Here is an 18,723-nt window from a genome sequence, read left to right as displayed (position 1 = left end):
TTACTATGGTCGGTATCGCACACAGGTATTTTGGCAGAATCTCCTTTGTTTACCACAGTATTTTCAATGAAATTCCTGGACCAATTCCTGGGTAGTATCTACTTTTATTGCGCTTGTTAATGTCAACAGAAGATAAAAATAGATGTCTGTGCACACACAAAGCACACTGTACCGTATCACATAAGAGATAACACACATTCAACTGAAAGGAACAATTTTCACTTGCTTTTAAGAGCACACCCTGAACTTCACAGAGGATTTTATCTAGGGACTTGCCTTTTCAGATCTCAAGTTTCTCTTTTTGAAAATCAGTTTACTATGAAAGAAGAAATAACTTTGAACAACCCAACAGCCAGACTTGCAGGTCAGCTATATTCCTTGGTTCTGGATAACATAATATGAATCAATCTGTAGTTTGCTATGGATGAGGGTTGGTTTTTTTTTCCCCTCAAGATGAAAATGGAGTTGTAGTAACATAATGATTTAGAAGAGCACGGCTGTGCTGAACACACTGATAGGGAATTCTATACAAGTAGCCAGAGGCTGCAATATACTTGGAGGTTCACTGTTCAGTTCTGGGTATCGCCATTCGACACACATCCAATTAGGACAAACAGCTGTTTCATTTCAGCACTGATGAAAAACAATACTCCTGTGGCAGCCTCAACTTCACCTTTAAAAGCTAAGCAAAACAAAACCCATGAGCACCTCCTCACTTACAGTTCTTCAGAAACACACATCTCCTGACATTAAGGATCTCCTCCCAATGTAATTTAACTACCACAAACAAGCATATGTATAAAAATATGCACATATGACCCGGCACAGCAAGAGGATGGACCAAGATGTCAAGCCTCCCTGCATCTTACTAACAAGACTCAACTATGAACTATCGTTTCATAAACTAGTTCTAAGGTTTTTGTAATTCCCTACGGAGGGGGGGAGGGGGCAAGAGTAGGGGCAGGAGGGAAGATGGAAAGACAGAAAGAAGAAAAGAGAAGAAAGAAAGATGACCAATGTGCCAAATAATTACGAAGTGTCTGGCAGTTATACAGAGAGGAAAAATATGCAAGTTTTTTTTTCCTCTTCTCTCCATTTTTTGCACTCTCATACTTAAACTGATAAACCAATTGATGAAGTATTACAGTCCTCAGAAAATATATGAGAAAATTCTTCCATAACGCATGGAGTGAATTTAAATCACTGTACTTACTGCAAAAGAATTCCCTTGCAGACACATTCCAAAAGGTTCCATTTTATTTTCATTAATACAATGGTCCACAGAAGATATTAATTCAAAATAGTGGGAGTATAATAGTCATCCTGGTCAGACTCCTCATATTAAGGAGAAAAAATGTATAAAAATAAACCTCCAGGCTCCAATATAGGTAACGCAAATTCTAACTTTAACTTAATTGTAAGTTGTCCTCAGAAAAATCCAAAGTTTTGTTTTTCTTACGACACATAATCTAGAAAACTAAAAACATTTAAACCATCCAAACAAAAATCTAAGGGAGAAAAAAATCCCCAAGACCCTCCAAAACCAAATCTGTTATTTTTAAAAGATCTAAGATTTCATTTATGTTAGAAACCAATATTAAGCACCACCTGATTGTTCTAAAATTACTGGAAAAGCAACATAAGTCTCAGGCTAAAGACACGCATTATTATTTCATTTTCAGTGTGATATGAAAATGTATATGCAGTTGCTGAATAAAGATCTGATTAAAGCCTGACACATCTCATATGTCTTTCACACTGGGATGTCTTCTTAGAAATCACACATGATAGCTTGCATTTTCAAGATGTGTCAAAAAGAAACAGGTAGTATTCAAGAGACAGAACACAAAGAATAAAGGAGGAAATATAGTAAAGTACTTTTCAAGTGAGTTAGGTAGTTGATACCAAAAGTATTCCCAAAGCTCTTTAAATCAGGGATACTGCATTAGGAAACAATCAGCAGTAAACATAGTTTTTCCAAAGTCTTGATAACTTATTTTTTAAGAAAACAGACAAGAAAAACACTCTAACCACTGTTCAAGCTTCACTAAAGGCATTCAGCAGCATGGGACATTTTTGGTTTAACTGTGATCAAGTTCAAATGACAAATAAGTTATTCTTCCTTTTTCAAGAACAAAGGAAGTCTCCAGCCTTGACACAATGCCATATTCAACCAATATGACCAAAGCTGCCCTATTTGTATTTTGTATTTGTATTTTCAAATTTCTCTGATGAATTTAAGGAAATTTACTCCATATATATAAAGAGGTTGGGTTTGAGGCTGTTTTTTTGTTTGTTTTGGTTTGCTTTTGGGGGTTTCTAAACAATTTTTTAGTGTCAGACTACATAAATGTAATGTTCACTCGAATCTTCTGGCTTTAAAAAACACACACACACACACACATATATATATATATATAGACATACTGTTGACTGGAAAAAAAAAAAAAGTAGTAATGTCACAGAACTTACATTTTCAGCTTCACTGAATTGCCCCACAGTGGGTCCCTTCTCATCTTTCCAAAATCACCACTGATGGCACACTTAATGAAGATCTGCTGTTAAAAAAATATAATGCATTCTTCTGTCAGGAAACCATACTTTCAAACATGCAAATTAGACGTCAGCAGAAGTGGATGCTCCCTCCTGACAAAGGAATTATCAGAACAAATTAAAATTGATATTTTGCTCACAGACTATACAACTTTAAGCAAAGTTTTAACATTGAGCAATACATGTAATTGTTTTTAGTTGATCTAGCACAGCTAACATTTTACTGAAAAAGTATCCACCATACGAAGTTGAGCTCAAATATAAGTTTCTAATCTAAATAAGCTGACATACATCAGGTAAAGAAATAAGATAATGGCAGCAGAATCAGCAATAAAAGTAAGTTTCCTCACTTGTCATTTCACTTGGTTCTTCGCCACAGTTCTTAACCATCTTGAAGAGGTTTACATATCCATGTTGGTTAAGAAAAGATTGGTTCTGTCATGTAGGGAATGAGGCAAAGAAAACCTGGTACATCAAAATCAGAATATGTTATTTACAGAAACACCACTAATTTGCAATGTCCTATTGATGCTAAAAAACTGCATTTCTGTTCACTGAATCGCTGCAAACTCCTAATCCACTGTGTACACACCAAAGACATTAGCTCTGCTCAAAGCCTGACTTAATCCCAGGGTACACAGTAGCCTAGAGCTCACTTCCCTTACAACAGTCTTGTGCTTTCAAGCAAATTGAAAAACAAAACAAAACCAAACCAAAAAACCACACCACCCTATGAGCATACACACCTAAATCAGGTTAATAATTTGGAAAAAACCATTCTGTCACATTCCTAACATGGCAGGCTGATGGTTCAACTACTTTACAGCCATCTTCATAAGAGATGGAGAAACCCAGCTCCCATTTTGCATCTAACTTCATTCCACTGCTCCAAGGCATTAAGAATAACCATCAAAACATACAGAGTACTTCACACTAGCAAGAACTTCTTATGAAGAGTCCAAATTTACAAAGTAACAGGCAGGTTGCAGGCTGATAACACTATTCACCCACTCTCTAATATGTGGCTTCACAAAAAAACACAGCAAGAAAAGGCTGAAAAGCCATTCAGCAATTTTACAGAACATTTAATCTCTGAATACAAATTCAGCCTGGAACAGAATGCAAAGGCTGAAGTTCACCTGATAACAGTGTAATGCTACACTGTTTCCACTACTCAGATTTCTGCTTTCTGAATCAGGCTCTGCTAACACATGCATTAAAATACAAAGGTTATTGCCACATTAATTCACTTGTACTTTGAAGTCTCAGAAATTGAGCAAAACAATTAAGTATTTAAATACAAGCACAAGATAAAGTAGTCAATGCAATCAAACTGAGACCCAAACAACGTACTCTCTAGTTGTATTTATGAAACAAGAAGCATCTCTTTTTGGACAACATTCGAGTTCCCTGTCTGAAAACCAGAAGGTAAAAAAAAGGAAGGAAAAAGGAAATGCCTTCCAGTAGATTTTTCTCAATAAGTCTAAAACTAGCAAAGGAGACAGTCTGGAAGCCTTTTGTGTTCTTCCATTTCTGCCCGCAGCCAGCAACAGAACAGGCCATCTAAACACTTCATTTTTTTAATGTGAAAATCCATACTGAGCTAGAGACAAAGTGGTTTTTAAAACACTTTGAGCATATTTTCTCCTCTTTTCCTTCTCCTAGTCAGTGTTATTCCCACTGGTTGTTCCATGGGGTTTGGCTATTTGAGCAGTTTTAACTTTTTCACATGAAATTCTGTCAAAGTGCAAGAAACTGAGGATGCATACATCTCAATACACTTGCTCTATGCAATCTGCTCTGCTAGGGAGTTTTCCCACTTTTGTGATTTTTAAGTCTTCTTCTGTATGGCCTGAACCAGAGACAAATTCTTTTGAGGCAGCTGCAGAAAATATATCTTGCTTTGAGGAGTACAAAACAAACTTTGTCCATCAACTACACGCAGAGTTCTAAGAGTACAAAACCAGCACAAACTCATCCAAAGTAGATGCTTAGGAAGTAAATAAAACTTTCAGGAAAAGCAGAGCCCTGTTCACTCTGAAGGACTCTTCTCCACATGCCATGTCGTGAGAAATCAACCTGCAGTGGCAGTCGTCTGGTGTTCGACAGGTGACAGAAACTGTCGCACTCCACATCATGCTGTTTCCTTTTAAGCTGGGAAGCTGCTGGTGCTGGAGGTCCTCTGTGCAGGTGAGTACAAGCTCCCAGAAAGAAACTCTCAAAGACAGGCAGATCAGCTGGGTGCACGTGATTAAAGCAGTGAAGTGGGTGGAGGAGAGCCACCAGTGAGCACATCCTCCAGCACCAGGTCTGCTTGGCAGGAACTACTTTTATACTCACCTTCCTTTTGCTGTGCGCTCCAGGCCTAAGCACGGAACACGGCAAGAAAAGAAATGGGCTTGGGATTATGGACTGTACAGATACACCACCTGACAAGTTATGAAAAAAATCAACAAGTGGTTGTTTTCCATGTTTAGGTGGAGAGGGTTGTCACTTTTTTTTAACAAATAATAGTATCCGCAACATATCTTTTCAGTTCTAGGAGAGCTTAGACATATCAGATCCCCTTACAGCTTCCCTCCTACTTTCTTTGGTAGCCTCCCATGCAGCTCACAGTCTTGCTCAAGCATGCTGAAGTAAGGGTTACCCATGCCCATGCCAAACTCAGCTTTGAGGGGAGATCTTCCAGGAGACAGAGCTCTCGAGCTGTTGGACTGTGACCTATGCCCAGCTTCCAGAGTAATGTTAACAAGCTGCAACAACTTGTGGTTCTAGTGGTGCTTCTGCAGTTTCACACCTGCAATCAGTAGTCCTGCCTGAGATCATATTCCTGCTCCACATTATAAAACAGCAAGAGAGGTGTTTGGAAAGAGAAAAGAGCTCCAGCCAGATGGAGCTGTGACTTGCCCACACCATGTTTCCAGAGACTCGTCCAAAAGTCAGGCTGAAGAGCAGAAAATAAGCGTAACACATCTCTGCAGAACCACAGTCCCTCCGCAAAACAGAATTTCCATTCACATCCTCTCCAGATGAGCTTTCACACCTGTCTCTGAAAAGCCTTCAAATAGACAGCAGTGCCTGGATCTTGTAACTCAAGACTTGGTGTCTCTCTGAATTGCTGGAAATAGCTTGTAATCTTTTATAATATAAATTGCAGCTCTGGCAAGATCTAGCTAAGAAGCTACAATATAGTCTAATGCACAAAATATTTGGGGATGATAAAAAAAGGAAGATTTAACATTATAAAGCTGAGCAAGATTCTCCCAACGAGGTTAATTTCACTACTACTGTATTCTGCTATATTACTGTTTTCTGTTTCTTAAGGTTTGGGTTGGTTTTTTCTGTGACTGAGACCTGGACAAAGGATGACCATTTATTTTAGTGCTTGGAAAGCACTAAAAAAAAGGGCAGCAGCATGAATGAGGAATTATTTCATCAATTTGAGAAGATACTGTAAAAAAAGAGAATTAAAGAAAATCACAGGTGATGCTTATTATTATGGGTACAGGCAGGCAGAGAAAGAAAAAGCAGAACATTAAAAAGAATACTTATTTAGAGTTTTCTGCACTGACAGCACTCAGGACTGGCAATAAATGCAAATTCTACTTCCCCAAATCTTGGCTTGCTTTAGCTGCTGATGCAAATGAAGACAGGTTTACTTTCTTCTTACAGATGATGCTGCAACTCTAACACAGCTGGAAACAAAGGCAAGTGGCTGCCAAAGACTCAGACTCCAGAGCATGAATCTTCAGACCTACGTAGACATCTAACAGGGCTTCTGCAGTGTGACCAGGTCTTGGTTCTGGTGCGTCCACATCCCAAGGCTTCTCAGCTCCACATGCGTCCCTTGTGTCTGATATGAAGAACAACTCAGTATAATGTCTTCCCACCTGAAGGTCAACTTAAAACCTTCAAGTCCATGATGCACCCAGTGCTGCACTCTGGTGACCCTAAGCCGCCACTTCCCTCTTAGCACGCTCATACAGTTTCCAATTCTGTGACCCCAAATCAACATGTGTTGTACCCTGGGATAAAGCTGAAGCACAAGAAATTTCTGGACTTCAGCACGGGCTCAAATACAGAAACAAAATAGAGATGCACTCGAGCGTGCAGAAAGCACTTGCAAGAACTGAAGACTAATGAGAATATCTTGACTTCCAGAGCACAAGGTGTGCTGAAACAAAAGTCATATTTTTCACCATGGTGTTATCTATCAACCTGTGACCTCAGAACACTAGTGGACACATCAGGAAGCTGAGGACTCAGGTTGGAAGGAGACATAAAGCAGTTTGAGAACTTTGCTGGTGGTCCACATACAACAGCAACATGAGAACCACTCAAAATTTCCCAAACACAAACATACTGTAGTGACACAAAACGCACTTAGCCAGTTCACACTGATTTAAGTTGCATCATAAATTACAACTTAAGAAAGGAAGCAAGAAAGCAAATAACATAAAGAAAGCAAGATATGAATGAGAATAGCTCCATTCATGTGGACATCCTAAATATTCTCTGAGGAAAAAAAAAAAAAAAAAAAATCTATCAGGTCCTAGGCTGGAAACATTACACAGACCTATCAGGATTGTTTTATCTATTGCATATGCTCAAATGTACTTCCATTGCTGAAGCCACTAGGCCAGGTGAACATAGCATACACACAACTACTAAAAACATAAAAAATAATTTCAGTTTAATGTAAAACACGGATAGATTACCTCATCCTGAACAAGGTACATCAGCAAAAACTTTACAGCCTCCAAATGACTGTCATTATTTACCTGATAGAGGCTTAAACCTGTCATTTACCTTCAGAAAATACTTCACATGAGGTCACCTTTTATGACTAAAAAACACCAGCCAGGTAATTTTAAATAGTTTTAAATGGTGGTTTGAGTTAACACAAGCAATTTTTTTTGATGGAACACAGATGAATTACATAAACCAACCCACTGGTAGATAGAAAATCCCCAGTGGAGCCATGAGAACAAACAGGTAGAAAACTCGACCTCTTCCACAACCACAGCTAGATTTGTATGGAATTATTTAAGTCTGAGAGGCACTGTAACTGACAGCTAATTAATGCCTTACTAACACTTTTTATAGTAGCAGAGCCTCTGTAGGAAAAAAACAAAGGAAGCAACTTCCTAAAACTCAAGAGTTAGTAAAATTCAGGAACTTTTACCAGAGCTAAATTCACATGCAGAAGAACTATATTTAAAATTATAATTAGAAGCATTATATCAGTCATTTAGCACAGACTACAGTTCAGCACACAGGTAGGAGTCAAAGACAAAAGACCATGCAATACCTCAGAACTACAACCCTTCAAAGTCTCCATTACAACATATTTCTACACTAACTAAAGACAAAATAATTGTCTTTTGTAAAATGGACGAGGTCACAGGTAAAGAGCCGCATACATCACAAAGTTCAACAGCTCGAAGTATACCATGGATGTTCCCTAACATCAGGCCTAAGCTAACATTTTTGTCACATTCTATTGCATTTTCAATTTGAAACACTAAGAATTTCACTTCCCTCTACATCAGTGCCTTCCCCAGCTGAAATGGATGCACTGGTGTTAATAAAATATAGAGTGAGTTCCTAAGAAAAAAAAATATATATGTATCCTAACAAAACCACAAAAAAACCCACAAGACAATGCCACAGGTTAAAACAAAAAGGCACAACACAATAGGAGAAACCATAGAAAGAAGAAACTGAAGGATTTTTAAGATGGTCTTTGATATTACTAAATTCCCTTCACAAGCTACTCACATGCACACAATCTATGACAACGGAAACTATTGCAACTTGAAAGTGCTGCAAACACATGAGGTAAGCAAGCCCTGCTCTACTCGTGGTGACTGTACCCTGATGAATCAGGACTGAAACTCTTACACTTACAAATGTATACCATACTTAACTTTTTCTGCCCTTCTGTACTTTGCTTCAATTTTGTATCTTAACCTTCAACTCCTGAATCACTTCCCAAGACAGATTCTCTAAAGCTTTTATTCCAGTGAAAAGTGAAATGGATGAAGAGTAGCCCAATTATCTTCTCAGTTCTTTTGCTTTAACTGAAATAATCCAAAACACTTCTGGAGGTTTGTGCTTAACTTCTGTGTGAATTATTCTCATCTTTTAACTGCAAGGTCTGATTGAAGGACTTGAGATGCATACTACTTTGTCAAGTTGCTGCATTAAAACACTTCCGGTGTCTCTTAAATTGTCACTTCGAACAAACACTAAGAAAAGTAAAAGCACAATATTTTTCCCCTCCTGTTAAATCAGGCTGCCCTAAATCCCCAGTGACCCTACAGTACTTGGTCAGCAGAACTGCAGACCCCGTCCAAAGCACACGGGAATACTGTGCTATGAAGGACGCAACCTAAGCACACAGTCAACACGTTCCAGCGGTTCTACACTCTTCAAACCGAACAACTCCTTAAAATGCTAAAAATATTTTTATTTAATTTTTGCGGGAAATGAATTTATCTTGCTGGTCTATGCTCTTTGGGAGGTGTTCTGAAAGCTCACAGGAAATGCACATCGTCTGTTCGGCAAAGCATTTTCATCAACTTTCCAGCCCCGACCCTCCCTCCCGCGGCCGGTGCCTCCACAGAGGCCCGATCTGGGCGCAGGGCAGGCCGCGCCCTCCCCAGGTTGGAGTCGGCGTTTCTGAGAGGAAGCCCGGGCACCTCGGCCGCAGCCGGGCGAGGCAGAGCCAGCGGCGGGCCGGCAGGCAGGCAGCCGGCCCCTCACGCAGCGGCGCGCCCGCGGTGCTCTCCACACGGTGCGGAACGGCGGCCCGGCGGCAGCCGGGAGGCCCACGGGAAAGCCCGGCGGGAGAGCAGGCTCGAGCGGCGGCCTCAGCCCGGCGGCGGTGCGGCCCACTCGCCGCTGCCTCGGCCCCCTCCCCGCGCACAGGAGCTGCCAGCGGTGCCCGCAACCCACGGCCGAGCCTCCGGCTGGCGGGCGGGCCCGCCACGCAGTACCCTCCCCACCGCCTCCCCTCCCACCCGCAGGCAACTCCTCTCCAGTGACGCCTGGGGACAGGCCCCTCAGCGCCACCGGCCCCGCCACCATGCAGGACGCGGCGAGGTGGCCACCACACGCCCGCCGGCGGGAGGAAAAGCCGCCTCCCCGCCCCTGAGCCGACGGAGGCCGCGGTGGACCCGCACCCTATAGCGAGCAGGGGCACTGCGAGGCTCCTCCCCGCTCCCCACCGCTGCGTGACAGACCCCGCCGGCCTTTACCTCCCGCCGCTCGCTCGCTCGCTTCGCTGGCGGCGGCCGCAGGGACTGGTGAACTGCTCGGCGGCGGCCGGGGAGGGGGGTGGCTCGGGCGGAGCGTGCGCCGCGGGGACACAGTGCCGCTCTCCGTCCGGCCGGGGAAGAACAGCCCGGGAGGAGTCTCCGCGCCGCTTCGCGCCCCTCCACGCCCCCTGCCCGCCCGGGTCGCAGCGCCTCGCCCGGCCGCACCCGCCGCGTCCCGAGGCGCCGGCTCGGAGGCCGGTCTGGCAGTGGGCGGGGGCAGCGGCTGCTCCCGGCCTCGGGCGCCCCGGGCGGGCGGCTGGAAGCTCTGCCTCTCGCGTTCCCCGGGACTCGCCAGCACCTGCCCCCCCGCCAAGGGGCCATTTCAGAAGGAAAAGAAACTCGGGAACGGGGCGGGGTGCTGCCTCTCCTGCCAGCCAAGGCCCGGCCCGGCCCGGCCCGGGTGAGGGCGGCTCTGCTCCCCGGGGGCGGCCCTCGCCAAAATTTCCAGTGCTTACTGATAAAATCCGCTCCCGGTAAGGCTTCACGTGTTCACCTGTAGGTTCTACCGGTTTGGGAAAACCAGTGTGGAAAGACAGACCTTGCCCGTAGAGGGCATATTGCTGGCTACAGGACGTACGTGAGTTCAGCAACCAACTGGAGATGGCAGAGGTTGAGAAGAGCATAGTTTATCAGCCATACAGCGATAGGTTTCAAATTTGTAACAAAAATTATGAGTGTCCAGTTCCAGGTACCACTGCCCTGTTTTACTAAGCAATTTTGACTGTCGCAGCAGAAGACAAAGCTCCTACAGGCCAGAATGAATCATGGAGGTGCAGGCTGGTGCTGCAGGAGAAATGGTGGGTAAGCAGCAAACGAGGTCATGAGTTTTTGAGGAAGCTGAGTGGGGGGAATCTGGCATCAGAGATTGTGGCGGGAGTTGTGAGCTGCAGAGGAGCAACTGGTGAGGGGAAGGCTTCATTATCCACAACAAGCAACAGACACTTGATGGAGATGGACAATGGAAGATCATAGAGAGGAGGAAGAGAGACATATCTTCTGATAGACTGAGATGATAAGTGGCTCTTAAATTAGAACTGCTGTGAAGCCACCGTGAAGGGAACTAGGCACTTGAACAAGAATTTTGAATAAAACAACACCAAAAAAAAGGGTGAAACTCTTAAAATAACACGAAACTCAACACTTGAGGAGGTTCTACTGGGAAACTTTTGTGTAATATTATAGAAGTTTGCTGATTGAGAAATTTCACAGTCATCAAGCGGGCGTTAAAATACAATTGGAAAATTACTGATGAAGTTCCCCCATTACTGATTTCTGAGAACAGGACTTCATTACATAGCCCTAGGCATCCTTGTCAGCTCTGTCTCCCTGCCTGCCCGAGCAAGGTAATAGGCAGGGTCTCCAATTCTTCCTGCTTGTTCATCTGATTCCCAGGAGGAGATGAGTGCCTTCCCATGCACCATTGTCTTGAGATACCTCCCCCCCACATCCGTATTCAACTGCCTGCCATCAGGCCACAATGCCTCAGGAGGACGTTGGCTGGAGGTGTCCCAGTGTGATCTTCCAGGGAGCAGATCCAACCACACTCCCATGAAAGAGAAGTATTTTCCCCACCCCCTCCAAGGGGAGTGAAGTTGTCTCCCAGCCCGAAGGTCCCTCACATTGTGATTCAACCCATTCAAGGACCATCAGGCATCCCTTTATTTTCCTCCAAAGAGGGAAGTGGCCTGTAGCAGACTGCTAAAGTGCAGCTTATTTAACAACTAATCTTAGCTGTTTCACAAGAAAGACGAAGAAGTCACAGCCAGCTTTGCATCTGTCACCGCTGCTTCCTTCTGGGGCCTGGAGACTCCCTCTGCCACCAGAACCGATCTGTTTGCATTAGAGGGGTACCTTTGGTTTTAACGCAAATAAGCAAGTGCACAAATACTAGGTAGTTTCAAGGTGAACTCACGTAGCTCAGTATAGTTGTCTTGTGAAAACGGCAGACGGGTGCTTAGTTTCTCTGGAGCTTGTGGACATCACAGTCCCAAAGTGCTGCCTACTTGGTAGCACAGTTTTTATATGTAGGAGTGTATATATTTCACAACAAAATAATGTTAACAATTTTGAAATTAGTATTAAAAACATTTAATGTTTTAGGAATTAAACTTACTTAGGCATTGATAATTTGCCTGTCACTTTGCTATTTCAGTGCTTGTAGTAATATGGTGTGTGATACTTAAATGAACCAGGACTAATATTTACATTTCTAATATAATACATAAAGCATAAACATGCTTGTCCACTGGATGTGCTGGTAAGTTTCAAAAAAAGCTGTGTCTTGCTATGACTTAGAAATAAATATTCAATACACTGATATAGTACATGTCCAAAAATCTGGAGAAAAAGTCTTGATCAGAATTTGTGTGTGCATGTGGTGTCAAGTGATGGTTTCATGCATGTACCAGAAACTGTTTCCTTACTTCATGCGTTCAGCGTCTGGACAAGTATAAGAAACAAAATCATTTTTCTTTAAGGGTGTGATGCTGGTAATGTGTTAATCATACGTTTGGAAAAATAAGTCATGTAAATTCCAGTCTAATGACTGTGTCTTTGTATTTTAAAGGTTGCCAAAAAAGAGGAAAAGAGGTTTTCAGTATGCTCAAGTCTGATAAACTCCAGGTCCATTAAACTGCATTGCTAGTGGGGTGTTGCTGCTGGCACTTGATGCATGAAACTATGTTGTTCTTTGCCAGTTGTACATATTACAGTATTTGACACCATGAAAATGCCAGACTAATTTGGGTACTGGCAGATTTCTCACTACCATAGTTAACACTTCCAATAAGAGGGATTTTGGTATCTAATTACAATCACTGTAATAGTGGTATGTGTGGGTCTTTTTTTTTTTGAGTTTTCACACAACTTTTTCAAACATACCACAATAATCACCTATTACCTCCTATTGTTTTGTAGGTTTTTTTTTTTCATTCCTTTGTCTCTCCTTGTGTCTACAGTTGGCTTGTTTTTACTTGGAGTGGCTTGAACATACATCATGTAATGTGTGCTGTTTGGCTCAAGTGTTCAGCCTGGTCTTCACTGAATGCTTTAACAACAGATTTCCATTTCAGTTTCTACAGTGCTGCCTTCTCAAAATAAAAAAATACTTCTCCATGTTCTTGCTTATAACTCACATTAAAATAGTATTATTACCAGAGTTGGGCCATAAAAACAATGAAATGTCAGTCCCTTTCTGATTATATACAGCCTACTCAGCAAATGGTGCTTTCCCTTCTTCTATGCTCAGGTTGTTTTTAAGGGACTATAGTTAAAAAAGGTTAGATTAGATTTACATTTGGAAGAACAATTTGCAGCTCAGCTTTTGGTTTGATGAACGTTCTGCTGTGGCAAGAAGGACATGTTTAACTTTGTCAGTTGTAAAGACTTATCTTTGCTTACAGTACCATATTGAATATACAATAATAAATACTGTAGGAAAACGTCTGAGAAATTAAGGTGCATTAAAAATTCATGCCTGCCTGCAGTAAATCTGAAATACGTTCTCTTTCCAGGAACTAAAAGTATAGTTTTTATTATCATTCAGAATTTTACTGTGGTCCATTAATATATATAATCAAAACCCCAAATTATTGTGGGTTTTTCCATCATTCAGAGAGATTAAAAGAGCCCTCATCTAGTTCCTACAGAACACATTTTTACGGAAGTTGATTCAGTCCCTCCATGCTATAACCTTTCCTCTTCCTCAGGAGCCTTCAACATTCTATGGCCTGCTTTAGGTTTCATTTACAATTGGGGGAAATAAAAAGTGTTAGCTTTTCCCATTTCTTTTTTTTTTTTCTAATGGATTTACCTTAATGCTGATTTAAGATGTTTAGCTTGGCTCCTTGGAATGTCTGTGTCTCTAGTTAGTATTACTTTGTCTATTATCTTGGAGTTTGTGTTACTGCAAAAGATAACTATTTCCTCAGCCAGAATTTGATTTCCAAAGAAGAAATTCAATTCCTTAAATTATTAAAAAAAAAAGGGGGCGGGGGGAGAGAGGAAGGACAGAAGCTTTATACAAATAAATGTTATCGGAATAAGTCACATAACTGTCTCTTCTCTTCCACCCCTCTCCAGATATAAGTCAAGCACATAGTGAATTGTGGTGTTTCCATAAAGGAACTCCACATCTGGCTTCTATACTTGAATTATATTTATCTTCTGTTCCGTATAGTTATTGATTCTTTAGTTAACTGTGGAAACAGGTATAACTGCAGTAATGTTACTTAATTCACATATACATTTTTGCATTCCAAATAGTACATTTTTACTACATCTGTAATAAAATAATGCCCAATTCCCTTTATGCAGGGCTCTATTTCAGCTTTATTTTTAATGGGGAAAAAAACAGAAGCAGCAAAAATCTAGATCATGGTGCAATTTTTGCCCCACTGAAGACAATAGCAAAAACTCTGCTGTTTTCACTGGGATTAGGTTTTTAGGTGACCAGGTCACACTAATTCCAGCATTACCACTAATTAATTGAGAAGTTACTTAACAAATCAGTACTTTGAGTCACCTACCCATCAGCAAACTATCAAAGGAGTTTAAAAGGTTACTGCTGAACATTAATAGTTGAAAATTTTCAAACTCTTGTGGAAACGCATTCTAAAGCAGCATATTACTAGCCTTCATTTAAAGTACTTGTACTTTAATGAGACACTCCAGATATATTGCAGAACAGAAATAAAATATCATACCTGATATACTAAACATCGCCAGAATATATGAACTATAAAGATGCTTGGGTTCTTGGAAAGCAGATGCAAAGAGATGATGACAGTAAATGCCGTAATCCAAAGAGTAAAGAATTATACTTAATTGTATCTTCTCTGCAGGCAAAGAATGAGGTCATGCTTATATAGCTGTCAGAAGCCTCACTGCTACAAGGACCTTTTGAATTTGGAATAAGCACACACTTCAGTTTTGATTTGTGGTAAATCTGATTCCTGTATTGGATCTTCTCTGCTATGCTGTATTTATCATTCTGATGTGTCAGATTTCATGGATACCAGAATTTCATGCTGATCTGTTTAATCTGCAGAAAGGAAAAACAAACAATGCTTAATATGCCTCCTTGGCGCATGATAAAAAGTAATAAGCTGACTTTCATTGTAACTGTCATGTTATATATCACTGCCTTTATTTTTAAAAACTGCATTGATCTCTCCTACCAGAGATCTTAGAGATGAGGGTATTTAAGACATGGTTTAAGAACAAGGCTAATGGTAAAGCTGCATATCTATATTCTTTTTAAAAATCAGATTTCACTTATATCACTGCACTAATTAGACCAAGCTGAACAGAAAAAAAATCAATGTTTGATACTCCTGTAATTTTTACCATCCCCAAAATACCTTGTAAGAAAATAAGAATTAAAAAAAATCTTATCCAGAGTCAAGTCCCTAACATAAGTGGTGGCTACCAAATCCAAATCATCCTATGTTGGACTTCGTCTTCACTAAGGAAAAAATTGGGCAGAGGCAGAAAGGGAAAAAAGTTCATTTCTTTTAGTTGGAATAATATCATGTTATATGTATTAGAGGGTTAAAATAATCTTATCTTCCTAACTATTTACCATGATAGCATGTAAAAACTACAACCAACCATGCTTGTATTAGGATTTTATCACGTTAAGGTATTCTGTATTGCCTAAAGTAACTGTTTTCCTTAGAGCAAAACATATGCATTTCCTCAAATATATTAATTCCCAGGTTTACTAAATAGGACCAAGTCACACTGAGATGCAGAATTAAACACTTGAAAACAAACTATTTATTGAAAAAGCTAGTTGGACATTATAAAGAAAAAACCCAAACTATCGGCTATTTTCTGTTGACTATGTAATATTATTTCAACTGAAAATTTGGCTTATTTTCATTCATATATTTTCCTATTTTATGGGGTTTGTGATGTTGAAGATTACAGGCCATTTCACCTTACTAAAGCACTGGAAAAAAATAATTACACTTTTTCAGTGCTTCTAAACAAAACCCAGTATTTTCATTCTACTGGAAGTTTTGGGAGTCTAGTGTTTGCTCCAATTCAGAAATTTTTAAATGTTAAAGCATTGGACCTTGCTGTAAAATGGAATTTCTTAATAGACCTAATGTTAAGTATAAGCCGAATTTCAGGCAAGTTTCAATCATCTATTAATGTAACTTAAACGAACAAATGCTTTTTTTACCTGTCAAGACAGACTTTACTCCATTGTCTGTAGAATTCATTTACCAGAAGTTAATTGCTTGCCAATCGCAAATGATTAACTAATCCATTTACCTCACAATGACTGTCAATTAATAAAAGATTTTTAAAATATAAAAATCCATTTTATTCATTTCCTCAAAGAGTTTCATAGAACCCTTATTTCCAAGTACAGATCCTATCCAGACCTGTGTATTTTACAAAATTTTCTGATATCACAAGTCAATGGCTTCAAAATTCTACAATATACAGGTATATTGCAAGTATCCTGCTTAATATCAATTTTCCTCCCCCAAGCAGCTGGCTAGCTACAGCAACCCTTGCATTTGACTTCTGTTGTGAACATCTGCAAAATACTCCAACAGTTTATAAAAATAAATTAGGAAACTTGTTATGGTCTAAACCCACTAGCACTCATTTACAAATTAATCTTGCTAACTAGTTTCTAACTTGAGTAACTTGCATGTTGTGTGTCTTATGCTGAAACAAGAAGCCAAGGAGATGGGGGAAGGGAGCAGGGAGTGATGTGCGTTTGAAAACAGCTGTATAGACTACTTTTTGGTTTGTTTGGGTTTGGTTTTTGTTTTTCTGTTTTGTTTTGTTTTTAAGGAAATCCTTTGTAACTGTCACATGATAGAATCTAATTATTTAGATAGGAAACGACTCCATGGTTATTTCATTGCTGCTGAATGGGGAACAAGGCCTTCTTTCCTTTTCCTGTAAATTCTGATTTTTTTTTTTTAATGGTCCCTTTCAAATCCACCCATCACTTCTACTTCTTAACATTTCACATTCTCTGCCGCTGGAAACGAGGCCACATTCTTTCCCAATGAATAACACCAGCAACAAAAGAAACTCTAATTTAGAAAGCTGCATGCAGCTTAAGGACCACCTTACAGCTTCAGAGACATAAAAGGACAGTCAGTCCTTGTAACAGGAGACTCTACAGTTTCCAATATTTGAGGAGTAAGTAAAAATTAGTTAGCTCAGACCTGCCAAATTCATGTCAATTCCAAATCTAGCAAACAAGGGAGTCAGAACTTCAACGAGCTCCACTACACCCAGCCCCAGTTCATGATATTCAGATTGGTATCTGTAAGCAGATTTAGCTCACACACACAATTCAGGATGCAGGAGAGGTGGTGCAATTTGGATCTGGGCCCATCTGCAATAGACAACTTATTAAAAACCAAACCAAACAACAGTTGGTACAACCAGCAAGAAAATGAGTTCCAGCTTTCTTCAAATAGATGATCAAATACTGAACTTTTTCAATTACTTTAGTCCTCTATGTACATTCCCCAAAACCTGGAAGAAGGAACACACTAACTTGAAAGAATATTGAGGTGTGAGTAGTTCATATTTTCTGTTTCCGAGCTATGATTTCTTCTCGTGTGCAGCGGTGATGGTTAGGAGAGAACAATGCATTCCTCAAAACCCAGTAAGAATTTTATCTTTACATCAGTGTTTGTTATGAACTTGTCTGTTTTCCATGTACAAAGAATAAACTATAGTACTGAAGAACAGAAAGTGAAAAGGTTAAATAGTCAGCAAAAGAACAAATTGCCTGTTTTCCTGTCATCCGTACACATGTTGATAATTATTTTCCTCGCCAGTATTATGCAGCTTGTGACTCTGGTGATTCTTAAAGGCAAATGTTTTGGGACTCTCCTAATGGTTGCTGGTTATACATTTACATTTCAAATTCAGCAGTGATGAAAGGCACACACAAGTAAATCCCTATCTGGATTATGTTTTAACCTACTATTAGAATTGAAATAGAAAACAAACAACACTTCTGTAATTGAAGCTTGTTTCTTTTACCTGTCAACACTCTACACTGTCAGCTTCACCCCTTTGTGGATGGCAGGTTGTGTCACTCCCAAGTGCAGCTACAGCCACAGTCACATATATGTTCTTCCCCAGGCTCAGCAGATATTTACTAACCATGGGAGCATCAAAACAGCAGGCAGGACATATGCACGCAGAAACAAAAGCTTCCAATGTAGTTTGATGTAGCTCTCCAGTTGACCTGAACTCCCCTTCATATGTAAGCAGTGGCAAAAGAAATCTACAATCATCTCCCTTTTAACTTTGAATTATAACAACATTCTCTCTTTTTAAAAAATCTTCTTTCAAGTTTGTTCAGCTAGTTTTAGGAAAGATTTTTGCAGCTTCCAAATATGCAAAGCCAAAATGGAATTTGAAAGGAGCCTCTGTATTACGTAAGTATGAATTGTAGGTGTAACTAGTTTTCAGATATATAACAGAACAGTTAATAATTTTGTTTTCAGAATTTGGCTTCTCCATTTCAGTTTGAATTAGCAAAATTGTACTTACTTATCACAAATAATGATATTTAAATATACTTGCAATTCTCCCAGGGCTATTTATTTCATGTTCTCTCTCTGCATTTTTTGTTTGCTGCAGATTCTCTACCACGTGTTCATCTTTGCTCCTTCCCATTTCTGCTGTTCACTCATACCTGTTCTTGTGTTCCCATTTCTCATACTTGGCAACAGGCCAAGGAGCAAACCTTTTAGAAAGGAACACAGAGACAAACACCAAAATAAGGCTTTGGTAAGACAAACTAAATAGTGCTGCAAATTCGCTTATATTCAGGAAATGACAAAGCCCTCGG

The 18,723-nt window shown here is 40.3% G+C and overlaps 1 protein-coding gene across 13 annotated transcripts in view; it reads right to left on the bottom strand.

Moving 5' to 3' along the window:
- Positions 1 to 9,933, bottom strand: part of N4BP2 (NEDD4 binding protein 2) — a 43,257-nt gene extending 33,324 nt beyond the window's left edge. For 2 of the 13 annotated variants that reach the window (XM_071807397.1, XM_071807403.1), the window contains exons 1-2: positions 2,904 to 9,230; positions 2,473 to 2,646 (exon numbers count right to left, since the gene is read on the bottom strand). The gene's annotated coding sequence lies outside the window, so the exon portion shown is untranslated. Of the gene's footprint in view, positions 1 to 1,213; positions 1,336 to 2,472; positions 2,647 to 2,903; positions 9,235 to 9,815 lie in introns of those variants that run through there. The other 11 variants (XM_065836950.2, XM_065836952.2, XM_071807400.1 and 8 more) reach the window with 11 other exon arrangements.
- Positions 9,934 to 18,723: the final 8,790 nt, after the last annotated feature.

Source organism: Patagioenas fasciata, chromosome 4 (assembly GCF_037038585.1).
Source record: "Patagioenas fasciata isolate bPatFas1 chromosome 4, bPatFas1.hap1, whole genome shotgun sequence".
Lineage (NCBI taxonomy): Eukaryota > Metazoa > Chordata > Aves > Columbiformes > Columbidae > Patagioenas > Patagioenas fasciata.
This window is presented reverse-complemented; position numbering and strand designations above follow the sequence as displayed.